The sequence below is a fragment of the Stegostoma tigrinum genome, chromosome 12 (assembly GCF_030684315.1).
Source record: "Stegostoma tigrinum isolate sSteTig4 chromosome 12, sSteTig4.hap1, whole genome shotgun sequence".
NCBI classification, from domain to species: Eukaryota; Metazoa; Chordata; class Chondrichthyes; order Orectolobiformes; family Stegostomatidae; genus Stegostoma; species Stegostoma tigrinum.
This window is the reverse complement of record NC_081365.1, coordinates 82,028,566-82,054,146: the sequence shown is the minus strand read 5'-3', so window position 1 is coordinate 82,054,146 and position 25,581 is coordinate 82,028,566. Positions and strand designations below refer to the sequence as shown.

The following is a 25,581-nucleotide window of genomic DNA, read 5'->3' as shown; positions in this document are numbered from 1 at the left end:
AACCCATTTCCCTGAGTCACTGCAACCCATTTCCCTGAGTCACTGCAACCCATTTCACAGAGTCACTGCAACCCATTTCACAGAGTCACTGCAACCCATTTCACAGAGTCACTGCAACCCATTTCACAGAGTCACTGCAACCCTTTTCACAGAGTCACTGCACCCCATGTCACTCAGTCACTGCAGCCCATTTCACTCATTCACAGCTTCCCATTTCACTCATTCACAGCTTCCCATTTCACTCATTCACAGCTTCCCATTTCACTCAGTCACTGCATCCCATTTCCCTCAGTCACTGCATCCCATTTCCCTCAGTGACTGCATCCCATTTGCCTCAGTCACTGCATCCCATTTCTCTCAGCCAGTGCATCCAATTTCCCTACATCAGTGCATCTCATTTCCCTCAGTCACTGCATCTCATTTCATTCAGTCACTGCATCCCATTTCCATCCGTCACGGCATCCCATTTCACTCATTCACAGCTTCCCATTTCACTCAGTCACTGCATGCCATTTCCCACAGTGATGGCATCTCCTTTCCATCAGTCAACGCATCACATTTCACTCAGACACTGCATCCATTTCCCCACAGTCTCCTCATCACATTTCACAGAGACACGGCGTCCCATTTCACTTAGCCGCCTCAACCCGTTACCCTCAGTCACAGCATCCCGTTTCCACAGTCACTGCATCTCCTTTCCCCAAGTCACTGCATCCCATCTCCACGGTCACTTGCACCCATTTCATTCAATCACTGCCTCCCATTTCCCTCAGTCACTGCATCCCATTTCCCTCAGTCACTGCATCCCATTTCCCTCAGTCACTGCATCCCATTTCCCTCAGTCACTGCATCCCATTTCCCTCAGTCACTGCATTCCATTTCCCTCAGTCACTGCATCCCATTTCCCTCAGTCACTGCATCCCATTTCACTCAGTCACTGCATCCCATTTCACTCAGTCACTGCATCCCATTTCCCTCAGTCACTGCATCCCATTTCCCTCAGTCAGTGCATCCCATTTCACTCAGTCAGTGCATCCCATTTCACTCAGTCAGTGTATCCCATTTGCATCAGACACTGCATTCAATCTCCATCAGTCACTGCATCTCACTTCACTCATTCACTGCATCCCATTTCCCACAGTCACTGCATCCCACTTCACTCAGTCACTGCATCCCATTTCACTCAGTCACTGCATCCCATTTCACTCAGTCACTGCAGCCCATTTCACTCAGTCACTGCCTCCCATTTCACTCAGTCACTGCCTCCCATTTCACTCAGTCACTGCCTCCCATTTCACTCAGTCACTGCCTCCCATTTCCATCAGTCACTGCATCTCATTTCACTCAGTCACTGCATCCCATTTCCCGCAGTCACTGCATCCCATTTCCCGCAGTCACTGCATCCCATTTCCCGCAGTCACTGCATCCCATTTCACGCAGTCACTGCATCCCATTTCACACAGTCACTGCATCACATTTCACGCAGTCACTGCATCACATTTCACGCAGTCACTGCATCACATTTCACGCAGTCACTGCATCACATTTCACGCAGTCACTGCATCACATTTCCATCAGTCACTGCATCACATTTCCATCAGTCACTGCATCACATTTCCATCAGTCACTGCGTCCCATTTCCCTCAGTCACTGCGTCCCATTTCCCTCAGTCACGGCGTCCCATTTCACTCAGTCACGGCATCCCATTTAACGCAGACAGTGAATCCTATTCAACTGAGACAGTGAATGTATTTCCATCAATCACCACACCCAATGCCACACAGTCACTGCATCCCATCTCCATCAGTCACGGCATCCCATTTCCATCAGTCACTGCATCCCACATCACTCAGCCACTGCATCCCACATCACTCAGCCACTGCATCCCACTTCACTCAGCCACTGCATCCCACTTCACTCAGCCACTGCATCCCACTTCACTCAGCCACTGCATCCCACATCACTCAGCCACTGCATCCCACATCACTCAGCCACTGCATCCCACATCACTCAGCCACTGCATCCCACATCACTCAGCCACTGCATCCCACATCACTCAGCCACTGCATCCCACATCACTCAGCCACTGCATCCCACATCACTCAGCCACTGCCACCCATTTCCCACAGTCACCGCATCCCATTTCCCTCAGTCACTGAATCCCATTTAACTGAGACAGTGAATCTCATTGAACTGAGACGGTGCATCTCATTTCCCTCAGTCAATGCATCTCATTTCCCTCAGTCAATGCATCTCATTTCCCTCAGTCAATGCATCTCATTTCCCTCAGTCAATGCATCTCATTTCCCTCAGTCAATGCATCTCATTTCCCTCAGTCAATGCATCTCATTTCCCTCAGTCAATGCATCTCATTTCCCTCAGTCAATGCATCTCATTTCCCTCAGCCACTGCATTCCATTTCCCTCAGCCACTGCATTCCATTTCACTCAGCCACTGCATCCCATTTCACTCAGCCACTGCATCCCATTTCCCTCAGTCACTGCATCCCATTTCCCTCAGTCACTGCATCCCATTTCACTCAGCCACTGCATCCCATTTCACTCAGTCACTGCATCCCATGACCGTCGGTCCCTGAATCGCATTTCATTCAGTCACTGCATCACATTTCACTCAGTGACTGCATCCCATTTCACTCAATCACTGCCTCCCATTTTCCTCAGTCACTGCAACCCATTTCACAGAGTCACTGCACCCCATGTCACTCAGTCACTGCAGCCCATTTCACTCATTCACAGCTTCCCATTTCACTCATTCACAGCTTCCCATTTCACTCAGTCACTGCATCCCATTTCCCTCAGTCACTGCATCCCATTTCCCTCAGTCACTGCATCCCATTTCCCTCAGTCACTGCATCCCATTTGCCTCAGTCACTGCATCCCATTTCTCTCAGCCAGTGCATCCCATTTCACTCAGTGACTGCATCATATTTCACTCACCCAGTGCATCCAATATCCCTACATCAGTGCATCTCATTTCCCTCAGTCACTGCATCTCATTTCATTCAGTCACTGCATCCCATTTCCATCAGTCACGGCATCCCATTTCACTCATTCACAGCTTCCCATTTCACTCAGTCACTGCATGCCATTTCCCACAGTGACGGCATCTCCTTTCCATCAGTCAACGCATCACATTTCACTCAGTCACTGCATCCATTTCCCCACAGTCTCCGCATCACATTTCACAGAGACACGGCGTCCCATTTCACTTAGCCGCCTCAACCCGTTACCCTCAGTCACAGCATCGCGTTTCCACAGTCACTGCATCTCCTTTCCCCAAGTCACTGCATCCCATCTCCACGGTCACTTGCACCCATTTCATTCAATCACTGCCTCCCATTTCCCTCAGTCACTGCATCCCATTTCCCTCAGTCACTGCATCCCATTTCCCTCAGTCACTGCATCCCATTTCCCTCAGTCACTGCATCCCATTTCCCTCAGTCACTGCATCCCATTTCCCTCAGTCACTGCATCCCATTTCCCTCAGTCACTGCATCCCATTTCACTCAGTCACTGCATCCCATTTCCCTCAGTCAGTGCATCCCATTTCCCTCAGTCAGTGCATCCCATTTGCATCAGACACTGCATTCAATCTCCATCAGTCACTGCATCTCACTTCACTCATTCACTGCATCCCATTTCCCACAGTCACTGCATCCCACTTCACACAGTCACTGCATCCCATTTCACTCAGTCACTGCATCCCATTTCACTCAGTCACTGCATCCCATTTCCCTCAGTCACTGCATCCCATTTCCCTCAGTCACTGCATCCCATTTCCCTCAGTCACTGCATCCCATTTCCCTCAGTCACTGCCTCCCATTTCCCTCAGTCACTGCCTCCCATTTCCCTCAGTCACTGCCTCCCATTTCCCTCAGTCACTGCCTCCCATTTCCATCAGTCACTGCATCTCATTTCACTCAGTCACTGCATCCCATTTCCCGCAGTCACTGCATCCCATTTCCCGCAGTCACTGCATCCCATTTCCCGCAGTCACTGCATCCCATTTCACGCAGTCACTGCATCCCATTTCACGCAGTCACTGCATCCCATTTCACGCAGTCACTGCATCACATTTCACGCAGTCACTGCATCACATTTCACGCAGTCACTGCATCACATTTCACGCAGTCACTGCATCATATTTCACGCAGTCACTGCATCACATTTCCATCAGTCACTGCGTCACATTTCCATCAGTCACTGCGTCACATTTCCATCAGTCACTGCGTCCCATTTCCCTCAGTCACTGCGTCCCATTTCCCTCAGTCACGGCGTCCCATTTCCCTCAGTCACGGCGTCCCATTTCACTCAGTCACGGCATCCCATTTAACGCAGACAGTGAATCCTATTCAACTGAGACAGTGAATGTATTTCCATCAATCACCACACCCAATGCCACACAGTCACGGCATCCCATTTCCATCAGCCACTGCATCCCACATCACTCAGCCACTGCATCCCACATCACTCAGCCACTGCATCCCACATCACTCAGCCACTGCATCCCACATCACTCAGCCACTGCATCCCACATCACTCAGCCACTGCATCCCACATCACTCAGCCACTGCATCCCACATCACTCAGCCACTGCCACCCATTTCCCACAGTCACCGCATCCCATTTCCCTCAGTCACTGAATCCCATTGAACTGAGACGGTGCATCTCATTTCCCTCAGTGACTGCATCTCATTTCCCTCAGTCACTGCATCTCATTTCCCTCAGTCAATGCATCTCATTTCCCTCAGTCAATGCATCTCATTTCCCTCAGTCAATGCATCTCATTTCCCTCAGTCAATGCATCTCATTTCCCTCAGTCAATGCATCTCATTTCACTCAGCCACTGCATTCCATTTCACTCAGCCACTGCATCCCATTTCACTCAGCCACTGCATCCCATTTCCCTCAGTCACTTCATCCCATTTCCCTCAGTCACTGCATCCCATTTCACTCAGCCACTGCATCCCATTTCACTCAGTCACTGCATCCCATGACCGTCGGTCCCTGAATCGCATTTCACTCAGTCACTGCATCACATTTCACTCAGTGACTGCATCCCATTTCACTCAATCACTGCCTCCCATTTTCCTCAGTCACTGCACCCCATGTCACTCAGTCACTGCAGCCCATTTCACTCATTCACAGCTTCCCATTTCACTCATTCACAGCTTCCCATTTCACTCAGTCACAGCTTCCCATTTCACTCAGTCACTGCATCCCATATCCCTCTGTCACTGCATCCCATTTCCTTCAGTGACTGCATCCCATTTCCCTCAGTCACTGTATCCCATTTCACTCAGCCAGTGCATCCCATTTCACTCAGCCAGTGCATCCCATTTCACTACATCAGTGCATCTCATTTCCCTCAGGCACTGCATCTCATTTCATTCAGTCACTGCATCCCATTTCCATCAGTCACGGCATCCCATTTCACTCAGTCACAGCTTCCCATTTCACTCAGTCACTGCATGCCATTTCCCACAGTGACGGCATCTCCTTTCCATCAGTCAACGCATCACATTTCACTCAGTCACTGCATCCCATTTCATTCAGTCACTGCGTCCATTTCCCCACAGTCTCCGCATCACATTTCACAGAGACACGGCGTCCCATTTCACTTAGCCGCCTCAACCCGTTACCCTCAGTCACAGCATCCCGTTTCCACAGTCACTGCATCTCCTTTCCCCAAGTCACTGCATCCCATCTCCACGGTCACTTGCACCCATTTCATTCAATCACTGCCTCCCATTTCCATCACTCACTGCATCCCATTTCCAAAAGTCACTGCATCCCATTTCCCTCAGTAACTGCATCCCATTTCCCTCAGTCACTGCATCCCATTTCCCTCAGTCACTGCATCCCATTTCCCTCAGTCACTGCATCCCATTTCCCTCAGTCAGTGCATCCCATTTCCCTCAGTCAGTGCATCCCATTTCCCTCAGTCAGTGCATCCCATTTGCATCAGACACTGCATTCAATCTCCATCAGTCACTGCACCTCACTTCACTCATTCACTGCATCCCATTTCCCACAGTCACTGCATCCCATTTCACTCAGTCATTGCAGCTCATTTCACTCATTCACAGCATCCCATTTCACTCAGTCACTGCATCCCATTTCACTCAGTCACTGCATCCCATTTCCCTCAGTCACTGCATCCCATTTCCCTCAGTCACAGCATTCCATTTGACTCAGTCACTACATGCTATTTAACGGAGACAGTGAATCCTATTCAACTGAGACAGTGAATCCTATTCAACTGAGACAGTGCATCCTATTTCACTCAGTCACTGCATCCCATTTCCCTCAGTCACTGCATCCCATTTCACTCAGTCACAGCAGCCCCTTTCACTCAGTCACTGCATCCCATTTCACTCAGTCACTGCATCCCATTTCCCTCAGTCACAGCATTCCATTTGACTCAGTCACTACATGCTATTTAACGGAGACAGTGAATCCTATTCAACTGAGACAGTGAATCCTATTCAACTGAGACAGTGCATCCTATTTCACTCAGTCACTGCATCCCATTTCCCTCAGTCACTGCATCCCATTTCACTCAGTCACAGCAGCCCCTTTCACTCAGTCACAGCAGCCCCTTTCACTCAGTCACAGCAGCCCCTTTCACTCAGTCACAGCAGCCCCTTTCACTCAGTCACTGCATCCCATTTCACTCAGTCACTGCATCCCATTTCACTCAGTCACTGCATCCCATTTCCCAGTGTCACTGCAATCCTTTCCTGCAGTCACTGCAACCCATTTCCCACAGTCACTGCATCGCATTTCACTCAGTCACTGCATCCCATTTAACTGAGACAGTGAATCTCATTGAACTGAGACAGTGCATCCCATTTCCCTCAGTCACAGCATCTCCTTTAACTCAGTCACAAAATCCCCTTTCACTCATTCAGAGCTTCCCATTTCACTCATTCACAGCTTCCCATTTCACTCATTCACAGCTTCCCATTTCCCTCAGTCACTGCAACCCATTTCACAGAGTCACTGCAACCCATGTCACTCAGTCACTGCAGCCCATTTCACTCATTCACAGCTTCCCATTTCACTCAGTCACTGCATCCCATTTCCTTCAGTGACTGCATCCCATTTCCCTCAGTCACTGCATCCCATTTCTCTCAGCCAGTGCATCCCATTTCACTCAGTGACTGCATCACATTTCACTCACCCAGTGCATCCAATTTCCCTACATCAGTGCATCTCATTTCCCTCAGTCACTGCATCTCATTTCATTCAGTCACTGCATCCCATTTCCATCAGTCACGGCATCCCATTTCACTCATTCACAGCTTCCCATTTCACTCAGTCACTGCATGCCATTTCCCACAGTGACGGCATCTCCTTTCCATCAGTCAACGCATCACATTTCACTCAGTCACTGCATCCATTTCCCCACAGTCTCCGCATCACATTTCACAGAGACACGGCGTCCCATTTCACTAAGCCGCCTCAACCCGTTACCCTCAGTCACAGCATCCCGTTTCCACAGTCACTGCATCTCCTTTCCCCAAGTCACTGCATCCCATCTCCACGGTCACTTGCACCCATTTCATTCAATCACTGCCTCCCATTTCCCTCAGTCACTGCCTCCCATTTCCCTCAGTCACTGCCTCCCATTTCCCTCAGTCACTGCATCTCACTTCACTCATTCACTGCATCCCATTTCCCTCAGTCACTGCATCCCACTTCACTCAGTCACTGCATCCCGTTTCCACAGTCACTGCATCTCCTTTCCCCAAGTCACTGCATCCCATCTCCACGGTCACTTGCACCCATTTCATTCAATCACTGCCTCCCATTTCCCTCAGTCACTGCCTCCCATTTCCCTCAGTCACTGCATCCCACTTCACTCATTCACTGCATCCCATTTCCCTCATTCACTGCATCCCATTTCCCTCATTCACTGCATCCCATTTCACTCAGTCACTGCATCCCATTTCACTCAGTCACTGCATCCCATTTCACTCAGTCACTGCATCCCATTTCACTCAGTCACTGCATCCCATTTCACTCAGTCACTGCCTCCCATTTCACTCAGTCACTGCCTCCCATTTCACTCAGTCACTGCATCTCATTTCACTCATTCACTGCATCCCATTTCCCACAGTCACTGCATCCCATTTCCCACAGTCACTGCATCCCATTTCCATCAGTCACTGCATCTCACTTCACGCAGTCACTGCATCCCATTTCACGCAGTCACTGCATCCCATTTCACGCAGTCACTGCATCCCATTTCACGCAGTCACTGCATCCCAGTTCACTCAGTCACTGCATCCCAGTTCACTCAGTCACTGCATCCCAGTTCACTCAGTCACTGCATCCCATTCACCTCAGTCACTGCATCCCATTCACCTCAGTCGCTGCATCTCCTTTCCCTCAGTCACTGCATCCCATTTCACAGAGTCACAGCACCCCATTTCACTCAGTCACTGCAGCCCATTTCACTCATTCACAGCTTCCCATTTCACTCAGTCACAGCATGCCATTTCCAACCGTGTCGGCATCTCCTTTCCATCAGTCAACGCATCACATTTCACTCAGTCACTGCATCCCATTTCATTCAGTCATTGCATCCATTTCCCCATAGTCTCCGCATCACATTTCACAGAGAGACGGCGTCCCATTTCACTTCGCCACTGCAACCCGTTACCCTCAGTCACAGCATCCCGTTTCCACAGTCACTGCATCTCCTCTCCCCATGTCACTGCATCTCAGCTCCACGGTCACTTGCACCCATTTCCATCACTCACTGCCTCCCATTTCCATCACTCACTGCATCCCATTTCCATCACTCACTGCATCCCATTTCCATCACTCACTGCATCCCATTTCCCACAGTCACTGCATCCCACTTCACACAGTCACTGCATCTCACTTCACTCATTCACTGCATCCCATTTCCATCAGTCACTGCATCTCACTTCACGCAGTCACTGCATCCCATTTCACGCAGTCACTGCATCCCATTTCACGCAGTCACTGCATCCCATTTCACGCAGTCACTGCATCCCATTTCACGCAGTCACTGCATCCCATTTCACGCAGTCTCTTCATCCCATTTCACGCAGTCACTTCATCCCATTTCACGCAGTCACTGCATCCCATTTCACGCAGTCACTTCATCCCATTTCACGCAGTCACTTCATCCCATTTCACGCAGTCACTGCATTCAATTTCCATCAGTCACTGCAATGGATTCCACTCTGTTACTGCATCCCATTTCACTCAGTCACGGTGTCCCATTTCCCTAAGTCACTGCATCCCATTTCACGCAGACACTGCATCCCATTTCACGCACTCACTGCATCACATTTCAGGCAGTCACTGCATCACATTTCACGCAGTCACTGCATCACATTTCACGCAGTCACTGCATCACATTTCACTCAGTCACTGCATCACATTTCCATCAGTCACTGCATCTCCTTTCCATCAGTCACTGCATCTCCTTTCCATCAGTCACTGCATCTCACTTCACTCATTCACTGCATCCCATTTCACGCAGTCACTGCATCCCATTTCACAGAGTCACTGCATCCTGTTTCTCATCTGATGCTGCATTCAAGTTCCGTCAGGTACTGCATCCCATTTCCTCAGTCACTGCATCCCATTTCCCTCAGTCACTGAATCCCATTTCTCTCAGTCACTACATCCCATTTCCAAACAGTCATTGCATCCAATTTCACTCTCTCACTGCATTCAATTTCCATCTGTCACTGCATCCAATTTCACTCTCTCACTGCATTCAATTTCCATCTGTCACTGCATCCCATTTCCCTCAGTCACTGTATCCCATTTCTCTCAGTCACTACATCCCATTTCCAAACAGTCATTGCATCCAATTTCACTCTCTCACTGCATTCAATTTCCATCTGTCACTGCATCCAATTTCACTCTCTCACTGCATTCAATTTCCATCTGTCACTGCATCCCATTTCACTCAGTCATGGCATCCCATTTCCCTCAGTCACTGCATCCCATTTCACTCAGTCACGGCATCCCATTTCCCTCAGTCACGGCATCCCATTTCCCTCAGTCACGGCATCCCATTTCCCTCAGTCACGGCATCCCATTTCACTCAGTCACGGCATCCCATTTCACGGAGACAGTGAATGTATTTCCATCAGTCACCACACCCAATGCCACACAGTCACTGCATCCCATTTCACTCAGTCACTGCAACCCATCTCCATCAGTCACTGCATCCCATTTCACTCAGTCACGGCATCCCATTTCACTCAGTCACGGCATCCCATTTCACGGAGACAGTGAATGTATTTCCATCAATCACCACACCCAATGCCACACAGTCACTGCATCCCATTTCACTCAGTCACTGCATCCCATCTCCATCAGTCACTGCATCCCATCTCCATCAGTCACGGCATCCCATTTCCATCAGTCACGGCATCCCATTTCCATCAGTCACGGCATCCCATTTCACTCAGACACTGCATCCCATTCCCCTCAGTCACTGCATCGCATTCCCCTCAGTCACTGCATCGCATTAACCACAGTCACAGCATGCCATTTCCCACAGTGACTGCATCCCATTTCATTTAGGCACTGCATCCCAGTTCAATCATTCACTGCATTCCAGTTCACTCAGTCACTGCATCCCATTTCCGTCAGTCACTGCATCGCATTCCCCTCAGTCACTGCATCGCATTAACCTCAGTCACAGCATGCCATTCCCCTCAGTCGCTGCATCCCATTCCCCTCAGTCGCTGCATCCCATTCCCCTCAGTCGCTGCATCCCATTCCCCTCAGACGCTGCATCCCATTCCCCTCAGTCGCTGCATCCCATTCCCCTCAGTCGCTGCATCCCATTCCCCTCAGTCGCTGCATCCCATTCCCCTCAGTCGCTGCATCCCATTCCCCTCAGTCACTGCATCCCATTTCCAACAGTCCCTGCAGCCCATTTAACGGTCACTGCATCCCATTTCACTCAGTCACTGCATCCCAGGACACTCAGTCACTGCATCCCAGTTCACTCAGTCGCTGTATCCCATTCCGCTCAGTCACTGCATCTCCTTTCCCTCAGTGACTGCACCCCATGTCACTCAGTCACAGCACCCCATGTCACTCAGTCACTGCAGCCCATTTCACTCATTCACAGCTTCCCATTTCACTCATTCACAGCATGCCATTTCCAACAGTGTCGGCATCTCCTTTCCATCAGTCACTGCATCCATTTCCCCACAGTCTCCACATCACATTTCACAGAGACACGGCGTCCCATTTCACGCAGACACCGCATCACACTTCACGCAGACACCGCATCACACTTCACGCAGACACCGCATCACACTTCACGCAGACACCGCATCACACTTCACGCAGACACCGCATCACACTTCACGCAGACACCGCATCACACTTCACGCAGTCACCGCATCACACTTCACGCAGTCACCGCATCACACTTCACGCAGTCACCGCATCACATTTCACGCAGTCACTGCATCACATTTCACGCAGTCACTGCATCCCATTTCACTCAGCCACTGCATCCCATTTCACTCAGTCACTGCATCCCATTTCACTCAGTCACTGCATCCCATTTCACTCAGTCACTGCATCCCATTTCACTCAGTCACTGCATCCCATTTCACTCAGTGACTGCCTCCCATTTTCCTCAGTCACTGCAACCCATTTCCCACAGTCACTGCGTCTCCTTTCCCTCAGTCACAGCATCCCATTTCACTCAGTCAGCGCATCCCATTTCCCTCAGTCACTGCATCCCATTTCACTCAGCCACTGCAGCCCATTTCAATCAGCCACTGCATCCCATTTCAATCAGCCACTGCATCCCATTTCAATCAGCCACTGCATCCCATTTCAATCAGCCACTGCATCCCATTTCACTCAGTCACAGCATTCCATTTGACTCAGTCACTGCATCCCATTTAACTGAGACAGTGAATCTCATTGAACTGAGACAGTGCATCCCATTTCCCTCAGTCACAGCATCTCCTTTAACTCAGTCACAAAATCCCCTTGCACTCATTCACAGCTTCCCATTTCACTCATTCACAGCTTCCCATTTCCCTCAGCCAGTGCATCCCATTTCACTCAGTGACTGCATCCCATTTCACTCAGTGACTGCATCACATTTCACTCACCCAGTGCATCCAATTTCCCTACATCAGTGCATCTCATTTCCCTACATCAGTGCATCTCATTTCCCGACATCAGTGCATCTCATTTCCCTCAGTCACTGCATCTCATTTCATTCAGTCACTGCATCTCATTTCATTCAGTCACTGCATCTCATTTCATTCAGTCACTGCATCTCATTTCATTCAGTCACTGCATCTCATTTCATTCAGTCACTGCATCTCATTTCATTCAGTCACTGCATCTCATTTCATTCAGTCACTGCATCTCATTTCATTCAGTCACTGCATCTCATTTCATTCAGTCACTGCATCTCATTTCATTCAGTCACTGCATCTCATTTCATTCAGTAACTGTATCTCATTTCATTCAGTCAGTGCATCCCATTTCCATCAGTCACTGCATCTCCTTTCAGTCATTCACAGCTTCCCATTTCACTCATTCACAGCTTCCCATTTCACTCAGTCACTGCATGCCATTTCCCACAGTGACGGCATCTCCTTTCCATCAGTCAACGCATCACATTTCACTCAGTCACTGCATGCCATTTCATTCATTCACTGCGTCCATTTCCCCACAGTCTCCGCATCACATTTCACAGAGACACGGCGTCCCATTTCACTTAGCCGCCTCAACCCGTTACCCTCAGTCACAGCATCCCGTTTCCACAGTCACTGCATCTCCTTTCCCCAAGTCACTGCATCCCATCTCCACGGTCACTTGCACCCATTTCATTCAATCACTGCCTCCCATTTCCATCACTCACTGCATCCCATTTCCCTCAGTCAGTGCATCCCATTTCCCTCAGTCAGTGCATCCCATTTCCCTCAGTCAGTGCATCCCATTTCCCTCAGTCAGTGCATCCCATTTGCATCAGACACTGCATTCAATCTCCATCAGTCACTGCATCTCACTTCACTCATTCACTGCATCTCACTTCACTCATTCACTGCATCCCATTTCCCTCAGTCACTGCATCCCATGTCGCTCAGTCACTGCATCCCATGTCGCTCAGTCACTGCATCCCATGTCGCTCAGTCACTGCATCCCATGTCGCTCAGTCACTGCATCCCATGTCGCTCAGTCACTGCAACCCATGTCGCTCAGTCACTGCATCCCATTTAACGGAGACAGTGAATCCTATTCAACTGAGACAGTGAATGTATTTCCATCAATCACCACACCCAATGCCACTCAGTCACGGCATCCCATTTCACGCAGACACTGCATCCCATTTCACGCAGACACTGCATCCCATTTCACGCAGACACTGCATCCCATTTCACGCAGACACTGCATCCCATTTCACGCAGACACTGCATCCCATTTCACGCAGACACTGCATCCCATTTCACGCAGACACTGCATCCCATTTCACGCAGACACTGCATCCCATTTCACGCAGACACTGCATCCCATTTCACGCAGACACTGCATCCCATTTCACGCAGACACTGCATCCCATTTCACGCAGACACTGCATCCCATTTCACGCAGACACTGCATCCCATTTCACGCAGACACTGCATCCCATTTCACGCAGACACTGCATCACATTTCACTCAGTCACTGCATCACATTTCACTCAGTCACCATCTCCTTTCCATCAGTCACTGCATCTCACTTCACTCATTCAGTGCATCCTATTTCACCCAGTCACTGCATCCCATTTCACACAGTCACTGCATCCCGTTTCTCATCTGATGCTGCATTCAAGTTCCGTCAGGTACTGCATCCCATTTCCTCAGTCACTGCGTCCCATTTCACTCAGTCACTGCATCCCATTTCCCTCAGTCACTGCATCCCATTTCTCTCAGTCACTGCATCCCATTTCCCACCGTCATTGCATCCAATTTTACTCTCTCACTGCATTCAATTTCCATCTGTCACTGCATCCCATTACCCTCAGCCACTGCATCCCATTTATCTCAGTCACGGCATCCCAGTTCACTCAGTCACTGCATCCCATTTATCTCAGTCACTGCATCCCATTTCACTGAGTCACTGAATCGCATTTGTTGTTCTCACTTGAATGCAATGGTCATGAATCTCCTCCAATGGCTGGTCATGTATTTCCAATGCAAAATTTTACCAAGTTTTGATTTTCAATTTTGATGACCTGTGTCTCCTCTAATCTATAAGATGCTGCAATAAACTCAAATTTTATAAATCATAATTCAACCACCATTACCTACAGAGTTAATTTCATCAAACAGATCCAATTAGAATTGTCACATTCCCAAATCCTGATTCAAGTTTTTCTAATTATGGGCCACGTGGTTCAGAAAAAAGACACTTCGAGTCAGAGAGATGTACAGTAGGGAAACAGATCCTTTGGCCCAATTTGTCTATGTTGACCGGATATCCTAAATTAATTTAGTCCCATTTGCCAGCATTTGGCCCATATTCCTCTCAACCCATCCTATTATTATACCCATCCACATGCCTTTTAAACGTACAAGCCTCCACCACTTCCTCTGGCAGCTCATTCCATACATGCACCACTATGAAAAAAATCCGGTCCATTTTAAATCTTCCCTCTCTCATTTTCAACCTATTCTCTCCAGTTTTGGATTCCAGCAACCTGGGGAAAAGATCTTGGCTGTTCGCTCTATCCACGTCCCTCGTAATTGTACAAACTTCTATATGGTCAGCCCTGAACTCCAAAGTTCCAAGTAATCGCTGCCTGTTCAAGCCCACGGTATACCTTCAACCTCCGATGCTGGTAACATCCTTATAGATCTTCTCTGAACCCTTTCAAGTTTACAACATACAACAATCCAGCGCAGAACAGGCCCTTCGGCCCTCAATGTTGCGCCGACATCCTTCCTCTCGCAAGGAGACCAAAAGCGATTGCAGTATTCCAAAAGCAGCCGAACCAACGTCCTACATGGCTGCTAAGTGATCTCCTAACTCCTATTCTAAATGCACTGACCGATAAAGGCGAGCACACCAAATGTCTCCTTCATATCCTTTCTACCGGTGGCTGTACTTTGATGGAACTACGAAACTGCACTCCAGCGTCTCTTTATTAAGCAACACTCCCCACAACCTTCAGTGTATACGTGCTGCCCTGATTTGCCTTTCCAAAAGGGAGCACCTCACATTTGTCTAACTTCAACTCCATCTGCCACTCCTCAGTTTATTGGCCCTTGTCAATGTCCCATTGCATTCTGAGGTGACCTCCTTGGCTGGCTACTACACCTTCAATCATTGGGCAACTTACTAACCACACCTGTTTTCATATCCAAATCATTGCATCACTTCAACTCCCCCTCCCATTCCCTGGACGACATGTCCATCCTGGGCCTCTTCCAGTGTCACAATCACACCACCCAGAAACTAGAGGAGCAGCACCTCATATTCCGCCTCGGGAGCTTCCAACTCAATGGCTTCAATATGGACTTTGCCACCCTCAAAATCTCCCCACCCGCCAGCCTCATCCCAAGACTAGTTCCTCCACTCATCCCCGCCTCCATGACCTGTCCGCCTTCTCTCCCACCTATCCACTCCTCCCACCTCACTGACCAACTCCCACCACTGCTTGGAATTATTCTTCTTTTCACACTTCATCAGCTCGATGTTATTTCTAAAATCTATTTTCCAATTTTGGAAAAAGTGAGATAAAGAGAAGTAAAAGAAGTTACATTCTTACCACTCGGGAAATCTCTGAATATTCTTCTGTTGAAAGGCCGCCAAGGAACGATGCAATTCTTTTGTCACAAACGCTGTGAGGGAGACATCTTTTTCGGTTCCACTAACTCCACCCTAAGGAAGACAAACCCACGTAACATATCTAGTGACTTAAAGCATACTCTATTGTTGCCCAAGGTGGAGAGCTGGATGAACACAGCAGGCCAAGCAGCATCAGAGGAGCAAGAAAGCTGATGTTTCGGGACGAGACCCTACTTCAGAAAATTGGCGCTGGAGAATCTGAGATAACAAGGTGTAGAGCTGGATGATACTGCTTGACCTGCTGTGTTCATCCAGCTTTACACCTTCTTATCTCAGATTCTCCAGCATCTGCAGTTCCTACTGCCTCTATTGTTGCCCTTTCACTTTACTGAACTAATATGAGCCAGTAGTTTTGTTTAGGCCCGTGTAATCTTACAGTTATTGGCCTGTACAAAATTCTGAATTAATTTTGATCGACTGACGGGAGGAGAGATTAATTTTATAGAAATTTTTGTTTTCTACCAATTTGCAGAGGGCATCGTGGGCGATTGAAGGACAGTGTTATTATCCTCCAGGTCTGCGGACTGCATCGTTACCAACTTGCCCATTTGCATTTACATACAATATTCATTATGTACCAATGAAACATAATAAACCAATACTGTGTACTAAAAACAACGTTCACATATCAATGGAAAGTTAAATATTTATCATAGAGTTTGAAGGATTGAATTCAATGATACAAAGCAAAAACCAGTGAAGATGAGTGCAGTTGGTCAGCACTTTTGCCACTAAGTGGAGGTTGGCAGTTTGAGGCCACCCAAGAACAAGCAAGCTCTGTCTAACTCCAAGGGCAGCACGGTGGCTCAGTGGTTAGCACTGCTGACTCACAGCGCCAGGGACCCAGGTTCGATCCCACCGTTGCGTGATTTTCTGTGCAGAGTTTGTACATTCTGCCCATGCCTGCATGGGTTCCTGCTGGGTGCTCTGGTTTCCTCCCACTGTCCAAAGATGTGCAGGCTCGGTGTATGGGCCATGCCAAACTTGCCCATTGTGTTTCGGGATGTGTAGATTAGGTGTGTTAGTCATGGGAAACGTACGGTTACTGAGGAAAGGGTCGGGGAATGAGTCAGGGTGAGATGCTCTTTGGAGGGTGGCTGTGGACTTGTTGGGTCAAAAGGGGCTTGTTTCCACACTGTAGGGATTCTATGATATGGAAGTATCTTTTGAAGTGGGCATTCATGGGTATGCTGTAACAGAGACCTTGTAATACTACACAACAAATATTTGGAACTAGACTGTCAATTCAGACAGAGCATCAAAAAAGGTCATGGAAGTTGTCACCGATATAAAGCAGGATTGATGAAAATCCAGCAGGAAATGGTGTCAAAAGGCACAGTATCTTTTATTCACCTCCAGTTATTTTGTCCAAGGCACTGGATGCTGGCAGGATTGAAACATTTAAGAAATGCTTCACAAATCACATATAAGGACCTGCACATCTTTGAACAATGGGAGGAAACTGCAGCACCTGGCAGAAGCCCCTCGCAGACGCGGGGAGGACATGTCAATTCCACACAGATCGTTACCCAAGACTGGAATCTCAATTGGCTCCCCAGTGCATGAGCAGCTCTAACCACTGAGCAACTACCTTGCCCAGAAGGGGTTTTATAAGCGCATACATTATTTCCATTAATAGTTGGGGTAAGACAGATCCAATCCTCTATGTCCAATCAAAATAACATATCGTAGATATCATGACAACAATCATAAATGATTTTGAATAAGTAAATCAAAAAAATCAAAATTGTTTCCAAGCCTAAATACTAGATATGGTGCAGTTAAGATGAATAGCGCAACAACAAAAAGGCCATATTTTATGTGACCATCGGTAACACTTGAAAACTTGAAACAATATAGTCACCAGTAGAGATCTGGAGTGGTTTGATGATGCACTCCTTCATACACTGGAATGAAACTCCAAAGATCACAAATTCTCCTTCAATACCGTGTTATAACAGTGACTGCATCAACCTGTGTTTATGGGCCTGACTGGAAGCCCACACAACACGCACAAACAAAAATATAATCTAACGTGATAAGAGAAATAAATGTATGTATGCAACGTCTTTGAAAAGCAATCATTTCTAGCGGATGCAAGCCCATAAGGAATCTCGTTTCGCAGATTATATTCATTTGCACTGCAGTTCACGCCAGTCAGAATCAGTTTTCGTTTCATGACAGGTAACTAAAATGTCCAAAACAACGAACTTTGTTTGATCAGAAGATTTTAAGTAAGGACTATGTCTTGTGTGAGCTGACGGCATTAGGGGATGGAGAAGGTACACTCACTGCTGGCATCTTGACACAATTGAATGAGCAAGCGTGGACACAAAGGTTGTAACAGCTAACAATTGTACAGGCAATATCTTTTGAGCTCCTTCCGAGCAGGCCTGTAATACTCTAAAGCTGTGCTAGACCCTCACTTACTCCACCTTACGTACGCTGCCTTTTTCTTTTCGACAAGAAGCACCTCTGCACCCGTCATCCAAGGCTCCTTAATCTTACCCCTTCTTACCTGTCTCAGAGGAACAAATTCATACATCACTCGCAACAACTGCTCCTTGAACAGCTCCACATGTCTGCTGTGCCCTTTCTGTGGAACAATTGCTCCCAATCTGTACTTCCCAACTCCTGTCTGATAGCATCATAGTTTCCTTTTCCCCAGTTAAATATCTTCCCCTGGTAACTGCTCCTTTCCCTTACCATGGCTATGGTAAATGTGAGGCTGTTGTAGTCACTGTCGCCAAAGTGCTCTCCCACCACGATATCTGACACCTGTCCTGGCTCATTGCCGAGCACCAAATCCAAAATGGCCTCCCGCCTCGTCGGCCTGTCCACATACTGAGTAAGGAAACCCTCCTGAACACACCTGACAAAAACGGCTCCATCCAAACCATCTGCACTGAGGAGGTTTCAATCTATATTGGAAAAGTTGAAGTCACCCTGAACAACAACCCTGCTACGTTTGCACTTTTCAACTATCTGCCGGCCAATGAGTTCTTTGATCTCTCAACTGCTATTTGGGGGCCGTAGAAAACCCCCAGTGAGGTGACTGCTGCCTTGCTGTTCCGAACTTCCACCCATACTGACTCAGTCGACAAACCTTCCTTGGCAACCTCAGCCCATACCACCTCGGTAGACGAGTCCTCAAAGGTTCTTTCAGCCGCCGTTATACTGTCCTTGACCAACAAAGCCACACCTCCCCCTCTTTTACCACCTTCCCAGACCTTAATCAAAGATCTAAACCCTGGAACCTGCAACATCCATTCCTGACTCTGCTCTATCCATGTCTCCGAAATGGCCACAACATCGAAGTCCCAGGTACCTATCCAAGCTGCAACCTCACCTAACTTATTCCGGATACTCCCGGCATTAAAGTCGTCACACTTCAATCCAGCTTGCTGTCTGCCAGCACACTCCTGTGACAGTGAGGTCCTGACCATGTCCTCCCTACGCTCATCCTCCTGTGTACTAGGACTACACCTCAGTTTCCCATCCCCCTTCTGAGCTCGTTTAAATCCACCCGAATGGCACTAGCCAATTTCCCACCCAGGATATTCGTGCCCCTCTGGTTCAAGTGGAGACCGTCCTGTTTGTCCAGGTCCCACCTTCCCCAGAATGAGCCCCAATTGTCCATGTACCTGAAGCCCTCCCACCTGCACCATCCCTGCAGCCACGTCTTCAGCTGAAATCTCTCCCTGTTCTTTGCCTCGCTATCACGTGGTACGGGTGACAAACAGAGATGGCCACGCTCTTTGTTCCAGCTCTCAGCTTCCACCCTAGCTCCCTCAAATCCTGCCTGGCATCCCTATCCCTCTTTCTACCTACGTCGCTGGTGCCTACGTGGACCACGACTTGGGGCTGGTCACCCTCTCCCCTCAGGACCCTAAACACACTATCCGAGACATTACGGACCCTGGCTCCTGGTCGGCAACACACCAATCGTCAGTCTCTTTCGTTCCCGGCAAATCTTCTATCAGTCCCTCCAACTATTGAGTCCCCAATGACTATCACTCTCTTCCTATCCCCGCTTCCCTTCTGTGCAAGAGGGACAGACTCTGTGCCAGAGACCTGCACCCTACTGCATGCCCCTGCTAAGTCGTCCCCCGGAACAGTATCCAAAACGGTATACTTGTTTTTCAGGGGAGCGACCGCAGGGGATTTCAGGGGAACGACCACAGGGGAAGGTTGGTCGAGCTACACCGGGTAAACGAACATTTTTGGCTGAAGAAACATGTGTTTCAATGTGAGCTAATGGAAGAAGCCATGGAGTCAAAGCTAAACATTTCGACAGTGAGGCAACCATTCTTAAAAGCAGCAGACAGCATGAAAAAGAAATCAGCGGCTTTAATATCCGGTTAAAATTTGTGGAATATCAGATGGAATTTTCTTATTGACTCCATTGTGCAATCATATCGATCTAAAAATGTTAACTGCATTAATTAATACAAACCAGAAACGGACTTTGTAGTAAATGGTTTGACTATTTTCTGTATCTGGAACATCCCTTTTCCTTCTCCAACGAAGATCGTACCAACCTATGGTACCAAACTCTGAGTCAAACGGACGGGACTCGTAATCTTTAAGTTCCTCATCAAAACAGTCTAATTGTATGGTTCTGTGCAATAAAAGAGAAGGAATAAACATGTTTCCCACAATTTTGCTGATGTTTACGAACAGAATGCACAAATTCAACAAGTTTGAACTGGCATGTCTGCTTCCTCCAGCCTGTTTAAACTGTTCCATTCAATGTGAAATTTGTCATAAGTTTTAGCACACAGGTCTACTTGATCTGTGCCACCACCTTCTATTAGTCATACATGCTTTCCCCACCTTCCTGTAATACATTCCTTGAAGTGTTCAATGAGATTTTGATTTTAAATCTTATCGTCATATTCTTTTGATTCTCAAGCATCAATGAATCTGATGTCGCCGCCATTCCATGCAGTGCATAGCACGTCAAACAGGAGTCTTAGTCTTGCCATGAGCACTGAGGGAGTACGGGATCATAACTGTCTCATAGTTCAGAACGAAATTCTACATATAGGGCTATGTAGAGTCATGCAGTTAATTTTATTTGACATGCTATTTCTTTTCTTCACAAATATGCTGGATTTAAAGTGATCTTCACCCTCATTTAAAATGAATCCAATATCCAACCATGTGTAAAACAAGCAGATCCAAATTTTAATTGGAGTTTAGTGTTTCACAAATATATTACTTTCTTAAAAATTACATTTGAGTCAACATTATCATTTCATTCCCTGACAGCGGGTGAACTTACTTTTAAACTCCAATTTTCCTTCGGTCTTAACGGAGAGGTGAGCCTTTTTGCAAGCACCGAAAGGCTGCACCAGTTTATGCTAAAACTTACGGAACTGTAAGTTTCACAAATATGTTCCTATTAAACACTAATTCCTATTGAAGCAGTATGAAGCTAAATTCATTCAACTGGACAGCAAAAATGGTCAAGATTTTAAAAGCAAGCAACTATTTTGAAGTCACTCTTTGAACTAAATTCCATCTTGGTGTGTGAGAGTCCATAGGTTCCTCACTCTCAAAGAACCATTCAAACTGTCATGCAATTACTGAAACACACAGACAAAAAACATGAATGTTAACAGTCACTAAGATTTTGAGAGTGATTTGGAATTCATATTCAATACCCGCTGGGGGAAATCTGTTCCAATCTGGATAGTACTCACTTATCACCATCCCACCTACCTTCCCCAGCACCTCCTCCCCCTCCACACTGTTTGTTTCTGAGCTCCCTTCCACCCTCCATTTCTGAGGAAGGGTCCTGACCCAAAACCTTACCTTTCTTGAGCCTCTGATGCTGCCTGCCCTGCTGTGTTCCTCCAGCTCCACAATGTGTTATCTCAGACACCAACATTGGCAGTTCTTACTATCTGGATAACTCATTCTCACCTTGCAACAAGTGATTTATACTCATTATCTTTTCAGATTACGCATGTACATGTATATACTTAAATATACATATTGCACTTTTATGCCTGAACCACTAACCTAGAGGATATTTTAAAATAGTCTCTTCAGATCTGTATGAAAGAGAAATCATCAAGGTCATAACTTTCATTTTAGGAATAACTCGAACATTCAAAGTACTCACAGTCAGTGTCCCATTTACTTGACCAGTCAACTTGATGTGAATCTTTCTTCCAAGCGGAAGCTATGACAACAATTATATTTGAGAATCAAACTCTTCATTGCATCACCAATATTTCCTTGTCTGTTTGAAACATAAGATAATGAAATAATCATGGACAGATTGGCCAACAGTGTAATTTAATGCGTGTTACAACCATTGAAGTGATCTTTAAAAAGCTGTTGTCACACAACACACCACTTTTTGAGATGCAGTGATGAACATACTTCCTGAGACGTAAATAATATATGCCGAATTAATTCCAAAGAATACATTTACAATTAAAAAGAAGCTAAAAATCTCTTTACATTGTGATGCTTGTCAGATTGCTATTCGTCAATGGAAATCGTTCAGAACAGTTATTTATTCCCAGATGAAAAGGAAGTGTATACATTTCATTTTCAAATCTTATCCAAGAGAGAAAAAAAAACGCCTTCATGAATGCATTGTCAAACAAGAAGACTCAGGAAAAAAAGTCATTTGGCCCATTGAATTTCCTCCATCATTCGCTGAGATCATGGTTGATCTCATTACATTTATCACGACACAACATTTCCACCAAACCCACCTTGTAGCTAATACATTCCGATCCAAGTCACATCCTGGTAAATCTCTGTTTCTGTGCCATGCCTTGTCTTTCTCAATATTTTTTCAGTCATCTACAAATTTAGCCACAGCACATGCACCTCTTTCCTCCAAGTCATGAATAAACAAGCACAAGAGCTGTGGTTCCTTCAGCGCGACCTCATTTCTTACTGACAAGCCAACCCTGGCATCTCTGTCCATTTGTATCGGAGATAATGGGAACTGCAGATGCTTCAGAATCCAAGATAACAAAGTGTGGAGCTGGATGAACACAGCAGGACGAACACACAGAAGTAGAAGGGTCTCGGCACAAAACGTCAGCTTTTACGCTCCTGAGATGCTTCTTGGCCTGTTGTGCTCATCCAGCTCCACGCTTTGTTATCTCGGTCCACTTGCCTGTTCTTTCTATCGGACATGAATCATTGGCTATTTCGTTCCCAACACTTATCCCCTAACAACCACCTCTCTGTGATACCCAGAGTGATGTATCTGTCAATTTCAATCTGCTCCACAAACTCATTCACTTTGTTTCATACACTCCCTGCAATTCAATACAAGATCTTCAGTCTGGCATTTACAGCCACCCTTCTTATCTGCTGCAGCTGAAGTGAGATTCCTGACCATTTCGATACTTTTTGTCCTATTACTTGCTCTGGAAACTTTGCTGAGCACTTACCAGCTTCTAACTCTTTCCACAATTTTCCATGCAACTGAGCTCACCCGCTCCACACTTTTTATTTTAACGCCCTACCCCAAGACCGAGCTCTGTATTTTGCCAGGATACTTGTCCCAAAATTATTCTCGTCGAGCCTATAACAACAGAACGACTCCCTCCTTCCCCATACCGATGCCAATGTCCCATGAATTCAAACACATTTCTGCCATGCCACCATTTGAACAATGCATTTGCATCTATAATGATGCTCACACCGTGCCAAATTGCTCAGATAATAATCCAGAGATTATTACCATTCTGGTTCTGCTTTCTCATTCAGCACCTCAGTGCTCATAATCCCTCAGCAGAACCTCTTTCCTCTTTCTTCCATATCAATGGTACCTGTGTGGACCACAAAAGCTGGATTTCTACTCCTCCCACTTCAAGTTCCTTTGTAGCCGAGATGGAATATCCTGAACCTGGGCACCAGGCAGGCAACACTACTTTCGAGACTCTCGATCCTAGTAACAACGAACAGTGTTCATTCCCCAAACTACACTACCTCTGATTATAACTACATTTCACTTTTTATCCCCTCCTGAATGTCCCCCCTGTACCACAGTGCTACAGTCAGTTTACTCATCTTCCCTATACCCTGCACTCTCATCCACACAGGAAGAAAGAATCTCAAACCTGTTAGATAAGATCAAAGGCCAAGGTTCCTTCTGCACTACATCCTGGATCCTGCCACCTGCCCTGTTCTTTGTCACACTCTCACGTCTCTGGCCACTGACCGAGTTTCAGCTAGTTAATCTAAGGTGTGTGACTGCCTCCTGAAGCACAGCATTCCCTGGTAACTCTGCCCCACATGATTTGTTGATTGGTTGAAACTGAGATTCCAGTTCATCAACCCTGAGCTGGAGTATGGGGTCTGACCACTCCCCCGTCATGTAGGAATAAATCATCATCTGGCCTGGCATCTCCATTTCAATTACTTGGATCTTAATTTGATTTGAAAACATTCTGGTCTTTTAGTTTGTAGCCTGTAAATATTTCTCCGATTTACTTTCAATCTGAAAGCTACCGATAATAGATTCTTAAACCAGTAGCGATCACCAACCAATGAACCTGGTTCACCCTCTAGGTCCCTGATTCTGGCTTCAATTCACCCTGTCTCAACAAAAACTGCTGACGAACTATCAGGCAAAAAAAAGCAAGCAAATGGCACCTCTTACCCTCTGCGCTGACTTGCCACATTGCCACCAAGTTCCCCAAAATATATAGTCATTTGGTGCATTTCACTCGAGATGTGATCTCTCCTTCCAGAACATGCAAAGCATACTGAACCATCGCAATATACTACCTTCAAAACCTCAGCTCTCAGCTTATTACTTTTGAGTACATTCTCAAATGCTTTCTCCAAGTCCAAACACAACACATTTACTGGTTTTCCTCTATTAATTCTCCTTCCAAAACTTCCTCCAAAAACCCAAACAAATTAGCCAGACATAATTTCTCTTTCAGCAGGCTGTGGTGATTCTGTTTGATTAGATTCTGATTTTCCAAATGTCCTGCTATTATTTTCTTCACAGTTGATCACCACATATTTCCAACAATAGATGTTAGGCTGGTTCGGTTGTAGTTATCTTCTTTTTGCCTCTTTCTTTTTTAAATAGGAATGTCACATCAGCATTTTTCCAGCCCTCAGATGCTACTCTCGAATCTAAAACTTTTTGGGAAATTACAATCAATGCATACACCGACTCTGAAGCTCATTGTTCAGAATCTTAGAAAGTAAACTATCACGGCAAAGAGTCTAATCTGCTTTTACTCCATTAGATTGTCTACTACAACTTCTCTCATGGTAGTGATGGTGTGGTAGTGATGTGTTTAATTCCTCCCTGTATTCTTTAGTAATAAGGGGATCCTTGAAGTATCTTCCGCTGTAAAGACTACCCTTTTCTCATTGTCGTTGTTCCTTGATTTAACAATTAACCTGGCCATCTCAGCCGAGCATATAATTAATGGCATTACCTCTAAAACCTTCTCTGCCAAAGTGTTCAATAGATTGCTACAACCTGAAAGAAGTAATTCTTCCCCTAAATTAATAGGCAACCAATTTGAAAATGTGGCCTCTGGTCGTAAAATCTTTCACAATGGGAGTAATCTCTACGGATAAACACTATCAAGCCTCTTAAGCATCTTAAATGTTGAAAAAATAAGATTTGTTTCAATCTTATAAACTCCAATGAATGTCGTCCCAGCCCGCCCAGCTT

The 25,581-nt window shown here is 46.7% G+C and overlaps 1 long non-coding RNA gene across 3 annotated transcripts in view; it reads right to left on the bottom strand.

Moving 5' to 3' along the window:
- Positions 1-25,581, bottom strand: part of LOC132210445 (uncharacterized) — a 261,894-nt gene that overhangs the window by 18,414 nt on the left and 217,899 nt on the right. For 2 of the 3 annotated variants that reach the window (XR_009446583.1, XR_009446581.1), the window contains 3 exons: positions 22,030-22,149; positions 20,353-20,517; positions 15,817-15,929 (listed from right to left, as the gene is read on the bottom strand). This is a non-coding gene — a long non-coding RNA (uncharacterized LOC132210445). The remainder of the gene's footprint in view (positions 1-15,816; positions 15,930-20,352; positions 20,518-22,029; positions 22,150-25,581) is intronic. The other variant, XR_009446582.1, reaches the window with a different exon arrangement.